Below are 22378 nucleotides of genomic sequence, written 5' to 3' on the forward strand. Positions count from 1 at the left end.
TTTATTCAGAGTTCATGCTTTGAAAGACACACCGTTTTCCCCTTTGCCGTGTCGCCTTTTTTTTCCCCCCGAGCCCAGATTCAACTTGGCATCGTGTTGTACTTGACGCACTATGAAACCCTGTCATTCAACGTGCCGTGACAATATTGAATGTCATGTCCATGTGCATTTACAGAATAAAATAACAGCATTTGGGAGGCCTCTGAATAGTTGATGCACATTACACTTAATGTATTATGCAAGGGGAGAGTGGCGACTGCTGCTGGCTCCATTGTTGAATGACCTACTTCCTCAGTGAATAGACAGGGTTTTAGCAAGGAGCTGTCTTCCTCTCTAAAGACTCAACTACAAGATGGACACTTTGACTCTGCAAAGAGAATAAGCGCATTTGTTTTATTCCCAGGGGTAGTGTGGTGTCTGCCAACGATGTGCTGCCTGCACTGACCTCTGCCTCGCTTTTCTAAACAGATTAAAAAAAACTCAGGTAGAGAGTCCTTACAGGATACTAACAGCCCCCCTGCCACACCAAAACAATGCACATTAATCTTTAAGCCCCTTCTTTGTAATGCATTGCACCGTTTTGTTCCTACTCATCCATACAATATGTTTTTTTTTCTTTTATACCTGATACTCATAGCCATCTAAATGAATGCACAACTAACCCTCCATCCATCACTTATTGCCATTTGCTTCAAGTGTTTTTGTATGATGACGTATGTAGTGGCGGAAAAAGAATAGAACGCATTCACGACACGTAAACGCATGAAACCGTATTCATCACTGGGCCCTATTATTGCTCTTAATGAAAGAAGCTATCATCCCGATGACAAAGTGGCTGATGTTTGATTAGCTGGGTGGGCAATGGGCTGCTTCAAATGCTACAGGGACAGTCTGCAAGAAAGATGCAGCGTTCACGGCTGCTATGTCTATGTAATAAAGTTGTCATGTCATTGCTCTCATGTGCTTCACTGGTCCCTTCCGATCAATCAAGTCCTTTTATAAACTCATGATCGTTAAGCATCACGTTGGTCTGAGAGGCGAAGAGAACTGGGGCCATCCATCAATAAGTTTCATTAATAACCAGTTGAGCCTCAGTGTTAGTCGTATGATTGGTTAGCATATCAGCACTGTGTTGGACAGTGGGCCATGCATCATACAGAAAAAAATGTTTATGGCAGCCAGCATTTTTATATTTCATGTGAAGGTCTAACCAAAGTAACTTCCCTACCCTCCACTCTGCTTGCTGTGCTAATTATTCATCATGCGATCAGTGCAATATGGCAGCACAAATTTCCATAAAATTTTATATACTGTGCGTAATATACTTATTGGTTCTACGTGGGGTAATTTATGTCCATACGTGGTTTTTGTTTTAAACCTTGAAAATGTTCACTGAACTAATGCTTCTTTATTGCCCACGCATCAAGTGCTGTGATAAATTAATGCCGCTTTTATTATTTTATAGTGTCATAAAATTTTTACTGATCACTCTGATACAGAGGAGTAGCAAAGGACATGCAGCATCGAAGGAAGCAGTCTGTCTTGCCAGGAAAAGAGAAAGAGAGAGTTGATGAAGAGCACCGCCATATTTTATTGCTTGTATAAAAACATCTTGGGAAGGGAAGTGTGTAAGAATTTAGAGATTAGAGTAACAACAAAAAGGTACATAAACTAAGGTTGTTGCCAAAGAATGAATGATGAGGGGGGTAAAGTTAATAAGCGAGGGAAACAAAGGCTAAAAGTGAACACTCTTAATGGTCGACCACGACCGCTGGCAAGCCACCAGTTCATCCCTTAAATGACTTCAGCATGTACACTCCACCCCGCACAACTACATTTACACCCCATTCTGCAGAGCGCTGCCGTCCGCAATAATATCATCTGCTGGGCCCATGAGGTCTTTTGTCTTCAAATTTTGGTTGCGGATGTATTTCCACTTGCACAAGGCTGCCCAGTGAAGACGTGCGTCACAGAAGAAGGAATAGAACTTGTTGGGCATGGGGAAACCAAAAAGGAGCTCTTGTCAGTGCTGTAAAGAGAGCTTTAATCTGGCAGACCACAGAACATGTGCTGGAGGCCTGCTGCTCTGCCCACAGGGTGTATTCTGGGCAAAGGCGGGTGGCGTACGGCCCTGTGCATTGTGCGTACTCCTGCCCTATATTTAAGCAACACACTGCCAGTACTGACACTCTTTCAGATTCTTTGTAAATAGCTTCAGGCTATAGGCAAAGCCATGTGGCCTAAAATTCTTCAAATACACATGAAAGTCAAACACACAGAGGAGTGGGGGAGATTATTTTGCATGCACGTATGTGTTTCTACATTGTTTCCATTTACCCAAACCGTCCCACTTATCAGTACCCTTTTGTTGTTTGCCGGTTGCAACGGTACGCATTTGTAGGCTCTAGAACAGTGGTTCTTAACCTGCGTTCCATCGAACCCTAGGGGTTCGGTGAGTCGGCTTCAGGGGTTCGGTGGAGCCTCCGCCGCGGAGGTCAAGACACACCCGACTCATTGTGTAAATAAAAAATTCTCCCTATCGGCGTATTATGGATACCGTCAAACAATGTTCCCTCTAATTTTCCATATGCGTGAGCAAACGCCAAAACTCCTTGAGCATTCAGTGGAGCACATGTAAGCACACCTGTCCCAAACCTGACTAAATAGCAAATTAAATGTTTTATTATTATAATCAAATGATAGCTGTCATTTCCATGAGATTATTTTCTAATATACTGTAAGTGTTTTGGCCCACTTACAATGACAATAACAAAAAACATTGTTTTCCATGAGCTGCGTACTAGTATCGTATGTCTGGGTGGAAAACGAAGAAAAGGAACAGAGTTTGCTGTGAAAATAAATAAATAATTTTATTTGATCATTCATCATTTAAAATGACATGAGAGTGGCATTTGCCAAGGTGAAGCCACGCATATCTGAACTGGTCTCTCAAAGGCAACAGCAGATGTCACACTGAGTTGCAGGTGTGTAATTTGTTGTGAGTTCATGCACTGTGTTGGTTTTGTTCTTTGAACAAGGTGATGTTCATGCACGGTTCATTTTGTGCACCATTAAAAAAACATATAACTTTGCCTTGAATTTGAAATTGTTTTTATTTTTATTTTTCACTAAAGAAGGGTTCAGTAATTGCGCATATGAAACTGGTGGGGTTCGGTACCTCCAACAAGGTTAAGAACCACTGCTCTAGAAAATGATCAATTCTGTGTTGCTGAGGGACGTGATGAACATGCTATACATTGTGTCAATGTGAGAATTTCTATACATGTTTCTTCTAAGGGCACCTTTTAATTTTACGATGAGAGATCATGCATCTATCCATCCATCCATCCATTTTTCTACCGCTTGTCCCATTCGGGCAATTAGCATCTTTCAAAGATCAATGAATCTTAAAAGGGTCATCTACATTTAAAACACTTCCTTGTGATCTACATAACATGTAATGGTGGTACTTTTGTCCAAATAATGCATAGGTTTTGTTTTACAGACCATCTTAAAGCAGCTTTCTGGCTGCCTCTTCGGAAAGCGCCGTTTTGTGGACGGTCTTATTTACGTGCCAAGGCCGACCTCTAGGCCTTCGTAGCACTTAAATATCGCATCTACTAACAAACCGTATTTTACGGGACTATAAGCCGTTACATTTTTCCCAAGCTTTGAACTCTGCGGCTTGTACAAAGGTGCAGCTCATCTATGGGATTTTTTTGCTAACGACTAAATTATGGAATGGACTAAGCAAATAAATCAGACAATGTACTAAAATGATCATCTTTAAGAAACTGTTCAAACTCAGTGTTTGAAAATCACAAGGAGAAATAATCCTGATAAACATCTTAAACCTTATTAAAAAATAATAATGATAATAATAACTGGGATTTATATAGCGCTTTTTCTAAGTACCCAAAGTCGCTTTACATGTTAAAAACCCATCATTGTTCAAAAAAAGAACATGTTATTAAGAATGAATAAAGACATCATTGATTTTTCTCTTTTGTTTGATCAGCCGTTTTACTGCCGTGTTACAGGCACTGTTCGGAAACAAGGTATGTAAACAAACATTTACAAAATCTTTCTATGTAAACATCTCATTTCACAACGTGCTAGTATATATCTGCAGGTTATAGTCTGGTGTGGCTAACATAAGAACATATCCTTATTTCTTCAAAAATGTAGTGCATGCAGGTAATATACCGGTGCAGCTTATAGGGTGTAAAATACGATATATAAGTTAGAACTATACGCTACTTTTTAGTATAAATGGCAACAGCGGAAGATTCTACCGTGCATGTGCATGTACGAGCCATTCTGCCCGTGCACAACAAGAGTATGGAGATAAAGAAGGAACTTATATATGGCAATATCCACTGAAGTAGATACGAATAACAGATGGTTTAATAAATATCTCCGCCATGCCTCATTGGTAAGATTTCAAATTTTTGGAACTTATGGGGATCCCAAATACACAAAAACAGGTACCAACAGGTAAGAGAAGTTGGCTTTGCTTAACAGGACCCATTTTATACAGGCACTAGTCACTTTTGTCCTCACACTACTGTAGGTAAAAGTACAGGTACTTTCTAAGTGGATTCAGCATTCTCTTGTGATGCTTTTCTTCATGGGAAAAATAATAGCACAATGACATTTCCATATTTGGGACCTTTAACACCTACAGAACCCTAAACAGCCACTTAAGTTTGATAATGTGCTAAACTGGCTCTGGTTATATCACACACCTGGTGTGAGGCAAGTTGAAGGCTTTGTGACCACAATATGGGGTTTTATGTATCGTGTTTCAGTCGTCACTGTGGTCTGTGGCCCTCGAAAGACGTCTCAGAGGATCTAAGCGCAAACCTCTCAACAGTCTGATGGAGACAAAGGCTGCACTTTCACATTGCTACAGCTCATCACAGCTCGACGCTCATCTGTTTTGTATTTTTATTGTAACCAGTTGCCATGTTATTTATAAGCCTGCAGCTTTCCAGTAGTTTTTTGTGAGTTTTGAGCCATTTAAATGTTAAGCACATCCAGCCATGCGGTAAACCCACAGTTCCTTTCATGCCGACTGTTGCTCTCTTTTTTTAAACCGTAGCTCTGCCTTTGTTAAGGCTAATGCAGGCAGCAGCAGAATCAACAGTAGCAGCCACAAAAGGTTGGCATCTGTGCTGCTGCTGTGCTCGTCGTCTTCAGCATCACACAGAGGAGACATATTTCGCCTCCATTTGCGCTGCCAGAGAACCACCTCATCTGTTTAAAAGAGTAAGGCCGATAGCTTTTGATTAAATTAGGGGGTTTAAACTGTAGAGATGGATAACTCACCCCATTCTGGGCTTGGTGCCAATATGGTGTTTATTGTTTGTCTTTAATAAAAGAATATGGTGTCATTATTCAGGATGACTTGTTTCTTATTGGAAGGGAAAGTCAACCTCACACAATGTGCCCTTTTTGAGTTTATTTAAAATATATATTATGTATGAACAACTGGAAAGTTGGCTTAAAATTTACATTTAAATGCAAATTCAATAAACTGCAAGTTTTTATTATAATTATGAATATCAATATGTTCACTATGTTATCAGCATTTTGTTCACCAGGGGCATAACCAGGTTGTTATTATTATTTATGTTGTTGTTGTGGTTTTTATTATTATTAATATCAATGTGCTGTCTATTTATTGTCATCATTATAGTTTGATGTACGGCATATAAATAAATGTAGTATGGCTGCAGCTATCAATTACTTTAGTAATCGAGTAATCAGATTAAACACACTTTATGGCCACAGCGTGTATTTTAGGGGAAATAGTTGAACATATCTAAAAATGTTCTGCTTGTCATAACGTTATACATTTTTTTCGACATCATCAACACTGAAATTCAACTTTTAACATGCAACAATAAAAATTTTAAATTAAAAACCTCTCTGCTGTGAGCCGCCACACAGATCACGGCACCCAAACACCTCCGCTCTCATGTGCGCTCAATTGCAGCGGGTGTATGGAAAATATATTCGCTTATTTAAAGTTCTGGGCACTCCGTGTGGTCTGGATTTGATCAATTCTTATTAGTTACACTCTTTAAACAATTAATCAAAGCAACATAGTCATAAATAATAAGCTTTTTTCATAATTGAATTAATCAATAAATCATAACTGTTGCAGCCCTAATATTTAATAATAATAATAATAATAAATTTCACTTATAAGGCGCCTTTCTGGGCACTCAAGGACACCGTATAAAATCAAAACAATAAAATCAATTTAGCATATATATATATATACACTACTGTTCAAAAGTTTGGGGTCACCCAAACATTTTTGTGGAATAGCCTTCATTTCTAAGAACAAGAATAGACTGTCGAGTTTCAGATGAAAGTTCTCTTTTTGTGGCCATTTTGAGCGTTTAATTGACCCCACAAATGTGATGCTCCAGAAACTCAATCTGCTCAAAGGAAGGTCAGTTTTGTAGCTTCTGTAACGAGCTAAACTGTTTTCAGATGTGTGAACATGATTGCACAAGGGTTTTCTAATCATCAATTAGCCTTCTGAGCCAATGAGCAAACACATTGTACCATTAGAACACTGGAGTGATAGTTGCTGGAAATGGGCCTCTATACACCTATGTAGATATTGCACCAAAAACCAGACATTTCCAGCTAGAACAGTCATTTACCACATTAGCAATGTATAGAGTGTATTTCTTTAAAGTTAAGACTAGTTTAAAGTTATCTTCATTGAAAAGTACAGTGCTTTTCCTTCAAAAATAAGGACATTTCAATGTGACCCCAAACTTTTGAACGGTAGTGTGTATATATATATATATATATATATATATATATATATATATATATATATATATATATATATATATATATATATATATATTAGGAGTGTGCATCTTTACCTTAAATGGTGATCCAATAGGAATCTTGATACACAGGTTAAGATACGATGCACTAACAATACTTTCGATACAGATGAAGGCTTTGCATGGTGAAAAGAAAATTAAAAGTATCATGTCTTATGTCAGAACAATGTCATGTGTTTATTTTTTAAATAGGCACATACAAAACAGGTGGTGGTGCCTGTATTAATAATTAGCAAGTAATAGAACTATTAACTTCAAGAAATTTTAATCCATAAACATAAAGAAAAGATGAGAAGATTTGTGAGTTCAAAAATGCAAATTATGAATACAACTGTAAATTTATTTTATTGTGTTGATTCTTAGTTTAAGTTTAGTTGTATTTTTCTTTGTTCTACATCATTTAATGTTAGATTATCAAACTTGATCAAAAGACTGAAGATTTGTAAAAGTCACAAACGAACCAAATCTATGCCTGGCTCATTAACATGAACGATAGTTTTTATTTGAAGCATGACAGTGATGAAACATTTTCATCTCAACCAAGGCAGAAACAGCGGCAGCTTTGTGCGTGTTCGTCTCCTCCCTGCTCTGACGAGAATGGAAAGAACTTCATTGGGATGGCACTTAAAAGTACAACAAAATGTGTTTTCAGTACAAGATGTCTAAGAGCAGACATTCAGTCGACAGCCTGAGAGGAAAAGCTCACAGCAGCACCGCTTGTACGTTAAGGACATTACAGTGATATTGTGGCACGTAAGGACGGAAGTCGAAGGGGGGGTGTCAAAATAGGAAGCTAACTGTGTTAATGACATGTAACAACTTGCAATAACAATGGAGCAGTACTTTACATACGTGCCTTTCTCTAATGTGTGCACAACAACGGAAATGTGTACCCTTCAAACCCGCCGACCGGAACTCTCCAACCCAATCTCAAATTCCGTGGGTGAATTATGTAAACCCACTACAATATGCGCTTTCATGTCTCCAAACATTCAAAAAAGTTGCTCGATTTTTTGCTAGCCGCTTTTGAGAAAGAAAGCTACTAAGAGGAGTTGGAAAGATACTAGATTTACACACTGCGCTGAGGTGTGTGTGAAAAACAAAGACACAAAGGTTGCTTCTGATTGGTTTACACTGTGTGCCGCCTTCCATGGTTAGCGAGATTTAGGCACAAAAATGTATGGATTGGTCTGTGATTGGTTCTTACAGTCAGTAAATCAGAATTACTGTCTCCCAAGTTGCTTTGTCGTTGTCAATTGCAAACATATACATATGTCCATCCATCCATCCATTTTCTACCGCTTGTCCCTTATATATATATATATATATATATATATATATATATATATATATATATATATATATATATATATATATATATATATATATATATATATATATATATATATATATATATGTATTTATATATATATATATATATATATGTATATATATATATAATGTGTGTATATATATATATATATATATATATATATATATATATATATATATATATATATATATATATATATATATATATATATATATATATATATATACACATATATGTATGTAATAAAACATTATTTACAGTATGTATATGTATATATATATACACAGTATGTATATATATATATATATATATATATATATATATATATATATATATATATATATATATATATATATATATACACATATGCACATATATATATATATATATACATATACACACATACATACATACATACATATATATATGTATATATATATATATATATATATATATATATATATATATATATATATATATATACATACTAGGGCTGGGAGATATGGCCTTTTATTAATATCTCAATATTTTTAGGCCATGTCACGATACACGATATATATCTCGATATTTTGCCTTAGCCTTGAATGAACACTTGATGCATATAATCACACCAGTATGATGATTCTATGTGTCTACATTAAAAAAAAAAATTCATACTGAATTAATATATGCTAATTTTAAACTTTCATGCGGAGAGGGAAATCACAACTAAGTCAATTGACCAAAACTGTATTTATTAAACAGTTATTAAGCAGTGACACAAACATTCATGTCATTTCAAAACAAAAAGTGCAAGATTGTCAGAGACATTTTAAAACAAGCTATTAGTGCACTTTTGTGCATGATGTCACTAAGATGACATATCAAAACAACACTAAATTAAAGTGCACTTTTTGCCACTACAATAGTTTAAAACAAATAAAGTGCACCTTTGTGCATGTTGTCACACAAGATATTTCAATAACTGTCAAATAAAAATGAGCTGCATAATCCATCCATCCATCCATTTTCTACCGCTTATCCATTTTGGGGTCACGGGGGGGTGCTGGAGCCTATTTTAGCTGCATTCGGGCGGAAGGCGGGATACACCCTGGACAGGAGATTAAATAGTGTATGTCCTCGCTATGTGGTAGGTTACTGCGGACGTTATCCCCCGGTAACCCCCCCAACCCCCACAGCGTTGACATTTTTTCCCACCTTTCTAAGGGGCGCCGCAAGTTGGCTGACCTGTCAGCGTTCCTGTTCCGTCTCCCTGTAATGTATGTCTGCTCTTGAATGGGACTGTGCTGAAAATCTGAATTTCCCCTCCGGGACTAATAAAGTAAACGAATGACAAGTGACGAATATAATTATATAAATATATATATATATATATATATATATATATATATATATATATATATATATATATATATATATATATATATATATATATATATATATATATATATATATATGTACAGTATATATATATATATATATATATATGTACAGTATATATATATATATATATATATATATATATATATGTACAGTATATATATATATATATATATATATATATATATATATATATATATATATATATATATATATATATATATATGTACAGTATATATATATATATATATATATATATATATATATATATATATATATATATATATATATATATATATATATATATATATATATATATATATATATATATATATATATATATATGTATATATATATATATATATATATATATATTAGGCCTGTGAATCTTTGGGTGTCCCACGATTCAATTCAATATCGATTCTTGGGGTCACGATTCGATTCAAAAACGATTTTTTTTCCCGATTCAAAACGATTCTCTATTCATTCAATACATAGGATTTAGCAGGACCTACCCAAGTCTGCTGACATGCAAGCAGAGTAGTAGATTTTTGTAAAAAGCTTTTATAAAGGACAATGTTTTATCAACTGATTGCAATAATGTAAATTTGTTTTAACTATTAAATGAACCAAAAATATGACTTATTTTATCTTTGTGAAAATATTGGACACAGTGTGTTGTCAAGCTTATGAGATGCGATGCAAGTGTAAGCCACTGTGACACTATTGTTCTTTTTTTTTTTTTATAAATGTCTAATGATAATGTCAATGATCACTACTATGTTGAAATTGTAACTAATATTGATACTGTTGTTGATAATATTCATTTTTGTTTCACTACTTTTGGTTTGTTCTGTTTCGTGTTTGTGTCTCCTCTCAATTGCTCTGTTTATTGCAGTTCTGAGTGTTGCTGGGTCGGGTTTTGTTTTGGAATTGGATTGCATTGTTATGGTATTACTGTGAATTGTTTTGTTGGATTGATTAATTAAAAAATTTTAAAAAAATAAACATTTTAATAAATAAAAAAAATAAAAAATCGATTTTAAAAAAATGAGAATCGATTCTGAATCGCACAACGTGAGAATCACGATTCGAATTTGAATCAATTTTTTCCCCACACCCCTAATATTAATATATAAATATATATATATATATATATATATATATATATATATATATATATATATATATATATACATACACACACACATATATATACATATATATATATATACATATATATATATACACGTATATACAGTATGTACATATATATATATATATATATATATATATATATATATATATATATATATATATACACGTATATACAGTATGTACATATATATATATATATATATATATATATATATATATATATATATATATATAAATATATATATATACATACACATATATATATATATATATATATATATATATATATATATATATATATATATATATATATATATATATATATATATATATATGTATATATATGTATATATATATATATATATATATATATATATATATATATATATATATATATATATATATATATATATATATATATATATATATATATAGTATATATGTATATATATATGTATGGGGACGGCGTGGCGAAGTTGGTAGAGTGGCCGTGCCAGCAATCGGTTGCTGGTTACTGGGGTTCAATCCCCACCTTCTACCATCCTAGTCACGTCCGTTGTGTCCTTGGGCAAGACACTTCACCCTTGCTCCTGATGGGTCGTGGTTAGCCCCTTGCATGGCAGCTCCCGCCATCAGTGTGTGAATGGGTGAATGTGGAAATACTGTCAAAGCGCTTTGAGTACCTTGAAGGTAGAAAAGCGCTATACACGTATAACCCATTTATTCATGTGTATATTGTTGAAGGACTAGAATTGAAGTGTACGCTGTGGTATATTTGTTTACATATTACAAACATTACAAACATTACAAACATGTATGTAAGTGAGTGGAAAAATAAAGCTACATGTAGCTTTATATATATAAAGCTTGATATGTACAGTATATATGATATTATATATTATATACATATGTTGGCTATGTATATACAGCCTATATTATATTTGTTCAGGGTATACAGTATATCCAACACCATCTATGGAATTTTTAAAATGTAATCGAATATGTTATATTGCATCAGTAATGATGAATCTTCAATTCAATTCATGTGTTCAAAAAAATAATGGTCAGTTGATTGTTAAATTATATTACAATATAAAATCGTATGTGGTATAACATGGTCCAGTTGTAGTTGTTATTGGCACTAGATGTATTGTGTTCCAACTGTAACAAAAGCATTGACCTAAAACAATAGTTTGTGGCTCATCTTTTTGTGTTGAGTGCAACTTCACATTCTTTCTCTTTTTGAAGTTCACCCGTTTAAAAAAACAGCTGCACAAAAGAGTTGTGGCTCAACCACCACCAAATTACTCAACCAAGATGCGGTCTTGAAGACGTTTTGGTACAAGACGAGATGAAACTCATGAATCTGCAGGCCCAATCGTATTCAGTTTTATTTCATGGGCAATTTGAACAATTGGACAAAGCATTAATGTAAGCAATTGTCACAATACCACTTGCTGGCTATAGTCATCATGTGGCAGCTTGGAGTAATCTAATTAGGATGGGAAAACCCTTGTATGCCAAGGATTTACACTGCAGCCAAAACGCTTTGCTTTGCAATTTCCAAGACAGCGGTCGAAAAGGAGCAGAAAATTGCTTCCAGGGCGACAGACCAGACAAGATTATATTCAAAGTCTTTGTGAGGGCTTTGCCTCAATAGAGCCCCAGCATCACAAGCACACATGCACATGTACACACATATGCAGGCAGGCGGGACCCGTGTAAGCACCACAACCAATAGGTTAGGAGAAGTGTAAGCTCCATCTGAATATTTACAGGCTGAGATTTAGATAGGGGAAATAGTCATCAATACTGAGGAGAGGGGGAGCTGTAGGGCAAAGGGGCCACTTCAATAGGTTAATACTGGCCTTTCACCTTTTGATTGCAGCTCGAAACATGTCAGCAGAGGAATATATTTTATCTCACAAGACCTCCTGGGTCATGACAAAGGCAAATTCTAACTAAAGTAATACAAGAGAAAGTATCACAAAATCAGCCACACCTGACTGACAGAGGTTGTCCCAGTGGCAAATCATGAGCCAAAATGTTTCTAGGGGCCAACATTATTGTGATTTATTTGGTACACTTTAACTGCTCGAGTGTACACGTCCCTAAATATATTTTTTGTTAAGATATGGTTTCTGTCGGACACACATGACACAAACAGTTCTAATTGTTAGAAATCCCACTGTTTATATTAAACATGCTTCACTGATGAGAGTATTTGGCGAGCGCCGTTTTGCCCTACTGATTTCAGCGGTGCCTGAAATCACCGTAGTTTGTTTAAATGTACAACTTTCTTCGACGCTGCCACAGAAAGACGTGTTTTATGTCACTCATTTGTCTCATTTTGTCCACCAAATGTGTTATGCTGTGTGTATTCGAATGCACAAAGGTGAATTTGATGATGTTATTGACTTGTTGTCGTGCTAATCAGGCATATTTGGTCAAGCTAATTGATGCTAACATGCTATTTAGGCTAGCTGTATGTGCATATTGCATCATTATGCCTCGTTTGTAGGTATATTTGAGCTTGTTTAATATAATTTCCTTATGTCCTCAGTGTATTTAATTTACATTTGCATGTCTCATGACACATTATCTGTATGTAATATTGGCTGCATTTCTGATAGTTGTTTGTGTGCCATGTTGTTATAGACCACAGCAAACATTACCTAGCTTGCAAAGATTGTAATTATTTTAACGTCGACACACACTTCTGTACCTTTGGCAATTCTAAGCCAGTAATTTCCAGGAGTTATCTCACCCTCTGAGAAGCCTCCATTTTACTATTTTTTTCCAATGTTTTAAAAATATATATATAATAAATATTACATTTTAACATTTCTGTCAACGAAGATTAGCGTCAGCCTGCGACACATATTCATTTTGATAGTAGGCTAATATAGACACTTACATCATGTGTTGCATTCATTATAGCACTTATATAATGCTTTTAATTTTTTGCGGCTCCAGACAGATTTTTATTTTTGGTTTAATATGGCTATGGTTTTGGGTTGCCGACCCCTGCACTAAACATAGGGCTTGATATACTAAATGTTTGCGTGTACTAAAAACTTGCTAGTACATGCAAAGCTGAACTACGAAATGTGTGTACAAAGGAGTGTGTCTCTTTAGTGAGCAGAATAAGATCGCAATCCATTTAGCGTGTCTGTGGTGATGAATATGCAAACTATACGCGATCATCAGAACGCCCAAAATTCTGGGAGGATAAGATGCAAACATACGATAATTATTAAGCACACGCAGTTTGATTTATCAACAATAAAACTCAACTGCGAGCGCAATTTTGCATCTTTATCTAGGACGCCTGAAAAGGTTGTGCAAACTGACAGTTACATACACGGCTGTGAGAAAGAAGGTATGCCTGTTAACTAATATGAACAGTCAAAAATAAAAATATCAGCTGCTGGATGACTTAGGAAGATGATTAAAACAAATTGAATGTATGTGTGTTTATGTATGCTGGTGTTTTCTTTTAATGACGTTCGTTTTTTCATTCAGAAGATATATTATTAACATATCTCCTATGTGAAAAAAAACCATATTGCAATATGTATTTTCTTGCATATTGTTCTTCACATTCACAGTTAGTGCCCATGAGGGCACCTTCAGTGTGCAAAAAAAAAAGTGGTTTCCAATGCAAATGCACCGTAGGACTGCATCTACAATCCCCCAAAAAAGTGGTACATGTTTGCTGCATGTTTTAAAACATGGCAGAATGCAACATGATAACATATTTGTGCAGTAAATGATCAAATGTCTCCCTGGTAAAAGCCCTGTAAAGTACACGCAAAAACTTAATTTAAATAAGGCGATCTGCTTCAGTAGATCACTCGCAACACGCCCACGAGTAGTACTTGCAATTGTATGTTTGTTTGCACACACTGTTTAGCACATGGTATTTGACTCTAAGTAGATCAGGCCCATATTGTACTTGCCATCGATGGAATCGAATTGGGGGGTAAGTGGGGATGTTGAAAATGGGGCCCAAGCAAAAGGGAGTCCCTGGGCTTTTGTAAAGTTTGAAGATTGTTTTTGCCATTTAAATATGTACTTTAAAAAAACCAACATAATCAATAGTAATATAAAATTAATTTAGTGGTGACAGTGAAAAGGTTGTTTAAATCAAGTTAAGAATGTATAAGACTAACTTTACAACGCCCGATCAAAAATGCAAAATAGTTAATTCCACCTGGATAGTGGCAAACTTAGCATCTAACAGTTCACTCAACTATGGGGGCATAACATCATCAAAGCTCACTTTTAAGCATTCACACCCCAGCATTTTGGAACAAGGAGAGGTGATAGAAAGAAGATAACAAATATAATAACAATAGGTCCTTTCGTCCCAATGCAAAAGGACTCCCGTTGGGATTATTTTTACAATGGGCCGTGCGGGCCCTAATTAATCTATTCAATTCTATTTGTGGTAGCAGAGGAGAAAGTTAAATACAAGTTTCACTTTTGCAACTCATTGCCCATAACTGTGTCACGTTCAAAGACCCTCAATTAAAGTTAGAAACACAGGTGTCACTAGTTTTTAAAGACAGGGGAAGACGTAACCCCCTCAGGAGATGCCCTAACAATAATATCATCATCATAATAATGATGTATTTTTATGATTCGTATTATACACTGATGACAGCTAATCTTTACTTTACACTTTGAAGTAAAGGAATATTTGAGTTATAATCATATTTAGATGAATAATGACAGGAAATATGATTATTTAAATGCATTGTTTAAACAAATTAACAAAACTAAATTATAGGTGTGAATGCTATTAGGGGGTTTATCTCGATATATTATGTATATCAGGGGTCACCAACCTTTTTGAAACCAAGGGCTACTTCTTGGGTACTGATTACTGCGAAGGGCTACCAGTTAGATACACACTTAAATAAATTGCCAGAAGTAGCCAATTTGCTCAGTTTACCTTTAACTCTGTTATTATTAATAATTAATTATATTTATCGTTGTGGAAACACTGATCATCTTAATGATTTCTCACAATAAATATATATAGAAACAGATAAATATCAATATGCAACACTTTATTTTTATATTTTCTCTAAGTGCACATTTTTCAAATTGAACATTTTCAAATGATCACTTCTAAGACAGTCTTGTGAAATCACAATATCCCATTTTAACTAGCTAGCCACTAACATTTTTTTAACAAATCATGAATTACTTTGCACCATGCTTGTACAAATAATAACAAAAGTAAACTCTCAAATTTTTAAATCATGTCACACTTTGAACTGGACACCAAATCTGTTATCTGTTTCTTTGTCAGTTAGTGGGAAGCCTGGCATTGAATGCTGTTAACTAGTGTGTCGTACTCTGGTGTGTAACTTGACACTGCAACTCTGAGTGAGTCTTGCAGATGTGCATCAGTGAGGCGTGTTCTGTGTTTGTTCTTGATGAAGTTCATGTCAGAAAAGGCTGATTCACAAAGATAAGATTTTTCCTCATTGTTTGCGGAACCTTCTTAATCTTTTGGACATATTTTCACAGCAATCTGGCCTTAAGCTTAATTATGATAAATGTAAAATGTTAAGGATCGGAAATCTAAAGGGAACGTCCTTTCGAATGGAATGCAAAGTGCCTGTTTTGTGGACAGATGGACCAGTTAACATACTTGGTGTTGTTGTCCCAGAAAATCTGGAAGATCTAGGCTCAGTAAATTATGATAATCGACTAAGAAAGCTGGACAAAATTATGCAATTATGGAAAGGGAAATCCCTAACCTTGTATGGTAAAATGTCTATTGCCAACTCGTTAATTATTCCTCAATTTATTTATTTGTTTTTGTCATTACCAGCTCCATCACAAAACTTTTTTAAGATTTATGAGCGGAGGGTCTTCGATTTTGTCTGGAACGGCAAACCAGAAAAGATTAAAAGAAAGGTTTTGTACAAAGAGTATGAATATGGGGGCCTGAAACTTCTCAACCTTGAAGCTATGTGTCTGTCTTTAAAAGCATCAATTGTTCCAAAGATGTATTTAAACATTGAGTGGTACACAAATGTCCTGTTGGACAAAAAACATGTACTGTATCAAAAGAAATTGTATCTTTTTTTACAAATGATCCCCTCCCAGAGAGTCTGCTGGGAAACATGGCGGGGTTCATAAAGGAAACAATCCACTCATAGTGGTGTTTTCAATTTTATGTGCCAGAAAAAAGAGACGATATTTTGCAGCAGTTAATATGGATGAACTCTAATATTGTAATAGATGGAAAGCCTTTCTTTTGGAAAAATATGTTTGAAAGAGGAATCATTTTTGTCAATGATATTATCAATGAGAATGGTAAAATTATGAAGTATGATGAATTTAGAGCTAACTGGAGTAATTGGGAAAAGATGGAAACAAATAATTAATTATGGAACTACTAAATTATTAGTTTGTAAACCTCTAATAAGAAATTCTAGTTGGCAAAAAGGAACTAAAATAAATAGAAAAATATATAATTTTTATTTAATAAAGAAATCTTTGAAGGCTGCCTCATACAACACAAATGGAAAATGGGAGGACTTTTTTGACTGCCCGTTGCCATGGGATGCCATATTCAAACTAATCTATAAAACCACTATCGATGTGCAAAATCGTTATCTTCAAATTAAAATTATTTATAACTTCTTACCCACAGGGAAAATGTTAAAATTATGGAATATGACAGAGTCAGATGATTGCCGATTTTGTTGTCAGGAGCCTGAATCCACCCTGCATTTGTTTTGGTATTGTCATATTGTGTCTTTGTTTTGGGTGGAAGTTGAAAAAATGTGTTTAAGGATTTGTTTGTTTATGAAGCTTAATGTGGTTTCTGTTATTTTAGGAGAGTTCATTGACAATCATGATTTAGTCAATTTAATTATAGTACTCGGTAAAATGTTTATTTTTAAGGCCAAAAACAGATATTCACTTAGTACTACTTTCTTTAAAACATTTATTCAGTATTTTCTAACTTTAGAAAGTTACATGGTTGAAAACGATAATGATGCCAAAAAACATTAAAAAAAAGATGAGAAGTCCTCAAAGGCTTATTTTGAAAGTATAATTATGTTTATAGATTATATGATATCTGTTGTTGTGTTCCCTAATTTGAGTGACCTGGACATAATCTGGACTGTACATAAATGCTTATTTTGAAAATGTAATTTTGTTTATAAATTATATGCAATCTGTTGTGTTCCCTAATTTTTTTCTGTGTACATGAATGAAGGTTTGTGTTGCTGAGTCCGACTTGGACATTATCTGGACTGGGCCTGGTTTAAAAAACCCTTTAAACAAATCTAATTTCATTGACAACCTGGTCTGTTGAAGATAAGGCCCTTTTTTTAAAAATAAAATAAAATAAGATAAATAAATAAAAAACATTTTCTTGGATAAAAAAGAAAGTAAAACAATATACAAATAATTACATAAAAAAATAGTAATTAATGAAAATGTTAGTGGACCAGCAGCCTATACAATCATGTGTGCTTCAGGGACTGTGTCCCTTGCAGATGTGTTGTCTATGTTGTGGGAACCAGAATATTGGTAGCAGAAAGAAATAACCCCTTTTGTGTGAGTGGGTGTGGATGAGTGTGCATGGGGGAGGTTGTTTGGGTTGATGCACTGATTGAAAGTGTATCTTGTGTTTTTTCTATGTAGATTTAATTTAAAAAATATATATATTTTTTTATTTTTTTTATTTTTTATTTTTTTAGAACAGGCCCGCGGGCGACTCATCTGGTCCTTACGGGCGACCTGGTGCCCGCGGGCACCGCGTTGGTGACCCCTGATGTATATGTTAAGTCTGTCTTTAAACAGCCATAACCCTAATTAAGGTTTTATATGTGGTTTAAAGAGCTGTTTTCAATTAATTCCATGCAATAATTAGTTTTTTAGTGCATATGTGGTGGCAACGATGGGGATAGGATGGGATAGGGGCCCTCTAGTAGTCTTGTGTATGGGGGCTGATAATTTGGTGCTATGCTCCTACTTGCCACACAGCTGCTTGGTCACAAAATAGCCAACTCTTAAATATACAATAGATACATTTAAAGGAGAACTGCACGAATGTTGCCTATTCCCAATCATTAAGCAAGACATGACGGATGGATTTTTTAAAATGCATTCTAAAAATGAAATAAACATAAATATAAGTCCAATGGGAGCATTGTTATTCCGCCCATAAAATCCGATAACTACCATTCAAAAAGTGCAAAATATACTCATTTTACATTTTGTGACTTGAATATTAACCAAGTATTGGTGATATTGTTATTATAAGCGCTAACGCAGACAAACTATTTTCTAGCAGCAACATGATCACTTCCTTGTGTGCCGATGTTTACATCATGGAGTGGTCTGTTGTTTTCTCGCATCCCTTCTCCCTGTAAGTTTATTGTAGATCATAAATCATGCATCTCACCTGAAAAGTAGATAGCTGAGGATATAATTCGATAAATTGGAACACTTTGACAGCCATTTCAACACCTGGAACTGGCAAGAATGACAAGAAAAGCGCTTGTCCCCCCTTCAATTTGTTCCCCTTGAACGTCTCCCATAAACTCCATTGTAAGCGGACTTTTGATTTAATTTATTTAACATTTAGAATGCATTAAAAAAAATCCATCCGTCATCAAGTCTTTCATAATGATTGTGAACGATAGGCAACATTCCAAAATAAGTGCAGTTCCCCTTTAACCCAATGATGACTGTATGAATATGATATATTGTATTATTTGTTCTGCTAAAGTAAGAAAAATGTATCGAAGAAGCCAGGCCACCTATGATTACCCTGTATGTATTATGAGTGGAAACATACAGATGCTTGTTTTTTCATTCACCCATGACTGAGTCTGTTTATAGCTACAGTAACAGAAGGAAACAATTCAAATGGTTACAAATGGATTCACAGCCAGTGGATTTGACTGTAGGCATATTTGCTGCCTTCTTGGTAAAAGCCTCCTCTGGGTAGGGAAGAAAGAGTAAATAATGGAACAAAGTAATTGCCCTCTGCAGACAATAATACCTTTGGATTAATATTTCAAAAAGATAAATTGTGGGAGGGTTGTAAAAGGTTTTATTGTACTGAGGGGATATACTGTAGGAAAAAAAGACAAATAAAAAGACAAGCAAGAACACTGCCTCCCGTTGAGTATGAATATTTTACACATCCTCGGGTTAAAAGGCTTTCATTTTCTAGAACAGACGTGTCTACATAGTGTTCTTAGGTTGGTGGCCAGGATGGAGAGAGGAAAGCGCAAGTAGCGATAAAGGTTAGGGAGGAAGGCATTGTCCTGATCAGATACACTTTGTAAGAAAAGATGAAAGGATCCAACTGTAAGCAGCACTTAGCCCACTCTTCTGCACGGTCTTTGCAAGGGGATAAATCAATATTTAATATCCCCCTCTAACACAGCTGCACTGGATGATCTTAACCTCTCCTTAATCCCATTTATGTTACCTTTCCACAATCGTCCTCATGTAAGCTCTCACCATGATAAACTCACAAACAAGAGACTGGAAGGGGAGATCTCAAAGACTACATCATATTCATGGCAGGTAAGGCACTTCCTTGAAATATTCATATTCTGTAACTGACCAGAATGAAACCTTTTATCCGCCCCATTCAAACCTTTCTAGTCCGTTGGCTCTCACTCGCCATCCCATGTCTCGCTGTTCTCTATAGCAGCGTTATGAGGCTGACGGTGATGGGCCAAATGAGAGGGCCTCTAATTTCACACCTTTCTAATTGGGAAGCTGACACTAGAAATAAAAGGTGACATCATTTCTACGCCGCTACAATTTACCCGGGCTAAACACAGCGGTCTGGTGTTAGGTGTCGCTGAGAGACACACAGGTGATGTAATGAACAGCAATAAATTACCCAAGCAGACTTTTTCCACTTATGTAATATGTTTTTGTTCTTATTTGAAAGAACAATGAGTGCTTATTCTAAGGAAAATGCAGGCTGACGAAAGGCTGTATCGAGAAAAAGAGGTTGCCTTTCATCAGAACCATCAGCTATAACATTTTTTAGAAATGTCCATGTGCAGGTAGGCACTACAGCTGTCTGCCCTCAATCCTGATAAAATAAAGGAGAGGAAATAAAAAAAATCCACTTATTTGTGGGTGTTTGACTGGAGGGATAATTAGGCTGGACAGGATGCTATTGCACACCCAGTAGTTGAAGCGTTGCAAGTCAGATTTGTCCGCCTGTTTTCTGCAGAAGACAGAAGAGTTTATCTGGTTCAGATAATCCTAATCATCTTTTTTTTGGTAACCGTCAACATTATGCACTCCAGCTTCACAACGTAGCTGTCGAACATAATTCAATGCAAGTGTTGTTGAGTCAAAGCACGTTCACACGCCATGGCTGCACTGGCTTCTCCAAAGAGATCTTCTTTTCCATCCATCCATCCATCCATTTTCTACCGCTTATTCCCTTCGGGGTCTTCTTCTTTTCCATATTGCATTTTATGGTGTAAATTGGGACTTTTGAGATTATGATGATAAAACCTTTTTGGGCCAAGAACACTACTAAACACTACATTACACGACTACTGAAACACAAATAGCTAAAAGAAGTATAAGGGCAATTAAATGAAATGAGTAAAGTGTAGGCAGGTGAAACTAAAGCTTTATTGCTGGGCTGCATATGACGTCACATCCGTTTTTCTTCTTTGCGGCTTAATTCACACGTTGGTCAAGCAGCTTTAGCGTAGCATTAAAACAAGTGAGAGTGAGTGTGGAGTTTGAGCAGAATATGCTGTATTGCTGTTCTGTTCTCTACAGTCGTTCAAATAAAGAGATAGAAAACAGCTTTCCTAGAGTCCCAAAAGAAGTGGTTCATAAAGGTAATAAAATCAGGGCAAAAAAATAAAATGTACGTCGAAGAACATGGCTCTTAAAAATGTCACTTTAATCATCTTGTGGAATATAATCGCACCGCTTGTCTGCAGCGATCACTTTGTAAAATGTTTGTTTTAACATTTTATTTTTTTGAGAAACTTTTTGTGACACAATCAAGTTTATTCTCTACTATATTAGTAGTTTTTGAGAGCAGAACTAAATGTAAAAAGGGCAAAAGCTCACATTAGTTTGTGTGCAAATAAATTAACGTCATATTAAGTCCTCATAATAAATATTGTGATAGTTGGTGCAATCCACCGTATTTCCTTTGTCAATTTTCATAAGAGAAACTAAAAGCCTAGTTGTTTTTGTACAGGAAATCTAAGTGCTTTGTTCGACACAGATCAACCCCTAAAAACGTCTGTGGTGCTATTTGTTAGCATCAAGAAAATATCCTTAATGGTATTAATTAACTAGATAAATTTCCCATAAGTTCAACAGCATATGAATCTTGATATCGCAAGCAAACATTGCTAAACAGGGACATTTACAGCTCAATAATGAGACAAAATATGAACGTTACACAATAAAAACAACTGCAGACATGAATTGTAGATGACACTAATGTTTGTAGCAGGAAATCAACTGCAAACAATCGTATCCTTTCTTTCATTAGCGTCACAATCACAGTTGCACTGTAGTACATGTCAATCAAATACGTTACTTAGCGATGCACAATTAAATCCATTTTGTCTTT

General features: G+C 35.1%; 1 protein-coding gene across 4 annotated transcripts in view; it reads right to left on the bottom strand.

Moving 5' to 3' along the window:
- The window catches only part of LOC133635813 (transcription factor SOX-6-like), a 221121-nt gene that overhangs the window by 21256 nt on the left and 177487 nt on the right, over window positions 1-22378 (bottom strand). The gene's annotated exons all lie outside the window — the stretch shown is intronic.

Source organism: Entelurus aequoreus, linkage group LG02 (genome assembly GCF_033978785.1).
Source record: "Entelurus aequoreus isolate RoL-2023_Sb linkage group LG02, RoL_Eaeq_v1.1, whole genome shotgun sequence".
In the NCBI taxonomy this organism is placed as follows: Eukaryota; Metazoa; Chordata; class Actinopteri; order Syngnathiformes; family Syngnathidae; genus Entelurus; species Entelurus aequoreus.